Genomic DNA, 1,645 nt, shown 5'->3' with positions numbered 1-1,645 from the left:
GGCAATCGTTCCTCGTCTCTTCCAGCCTCCGATGGCTGCTGGCATTCTGTGGCCCCACTGCCCCAAACCTCTGCCTGTCTTCACATTGCCTTCTCCAGTGTGTAATCTCACTCGCCTCTTATGAGCACACTCGTGATCATAGGTAGGGCCCACCCGGATAATCTGGGATGACCTCTTCCTGTCACAATCCCACCTCATTTAAAAGGCGGAACAAGAGGCAAAGAAACAAGGAAAGAAAACAGAAGGAAAAGAAGGGAAAGGCGAATCATTAGTTTTGAATACTTGTCTTCTACTATTAATACATCGGTGAGTTGTGAGGATTTTCTTCTTCTCTTAGAAATTTGAAAAACGAATGCACTCTGTGTCATACTATGAATCAGGGGTGGGAGGGCTGTGCGGTCCCTTCCAAGACCCCAGCGCGGCCCCGATTCCCCTTCCCAGGAAGCACCCCCGAGAAAGCGAAGTTCGCTTCGCCAGCACCCCGAGTCATCTGCTTCCCTCAAACCGTCGTCCTCGCCTTCCGCACCCGGCTCCACCCGCATGCCCAGGTCCCCGTTGGGGCCCGACATTGCGGGCTCCGGCGCCGCGGTGACCATCCAGCCGTCGTCCGACAGCAGGCAGAAAAGTGGCGGAACCTAACACAACGCAGAGCACAGACCGCTACAACCCGGAAGAACGCCGCCGCTCCGCCCCATGTGCGCAGCGTCAGCCCCGCCTTCACGCCCAGCGCTCGTCCCCGCGCAGCCCAGCTCTCGCGCTTTCTCCGGCGAGCCAAGCTCTGTCCCCGCCTCGCCGTCAGTCTCCGCCCCTCCCCGCCCACAACCTGACCCGCCTTCCGATCTCAGGCGCTTCTCCGGGCCACGCCCCTCCCCCCGGCTGCCGGACGGGGCCATCTGGGGCTGCCCGCCGAGGAGCCTAGGCGGTGGGGGCTGAACCCTCAGCTATGGCGAGCGGGCCCCGCAAGGGGCAGGGACAGCCTCCACTCAGCCCATCTGCCGCTGGAGACCTACGGGTCAGTGAGTCGGCGCCTCCGCTCGGGCGAAATCTGAGACACGTGGTTTCTAAGGCCCCCTACGTGTACGGAAGAATTTATGGTTCGGGACGCAGAAGAAACGGTGCAGAAGTGCGGGAGGGCAGAAACGGCCAGAGTTGGGGCACCAGGTCCGGTCCGGCTTTTTCCGCCGCCCTCCTGGACTCAATGCTGTGACCCTTTTTCTGACACTCTGAAGGGTTCATGTCTTTCAGTTGGGTGCATGAGGTAGAAGTTAATAAGCACACATTCCGGGAATGTCCCACACTCTGGGACTCAAAGGCCACACGGAGAGTTCCTGCATTCGGCCCGGTCTCACCAAGACCAGTTATAGTTCATGTTCAGAAGCCGAGCCTTTAGCAACTCCCAGGCATCCCAGGGTGTGTTTCAGCGGCTCTGATGGGTACGTAGAAACTGGGCGCTGGGGACCCCCAGGCCCATTCCCTCCAGAGCCGTCCTTCCCCTCTCGGCGTCACTGTCACCCCTAGCAACGCTCCCGCGACGGAGACGCGCCCCTTTAAGGGGAGCCTGAGCCCCGGCGGCCTTCGTTTCGCGCGCCCGCCCGCGGCGCCGCTGGAACGAACATGGCCCAGGTCGCGCGGGCGCTGTGGCCAG

This window comes from Suricata suricatta, chromosome 13 (genome assembly GCF_006229205.1).
Source record: "Suricata suricatta isolate VVHF042 chromosome 13, meerkat_22Aug2017_6uvM2_HiC, whole genome shotgun sequence".
Classification (NCBI taxonomy): domain Eukaryota; kingdom Metazoa; phylum Chordata; class Mammalia; order Carnivora; family Herpestidae; genus Suricata; species Suricata suricatta.
The sequence above is the reverse complement of the archived record's forward strand: the minus strand, read 5'-3'. Positions refer to the sequence as shown.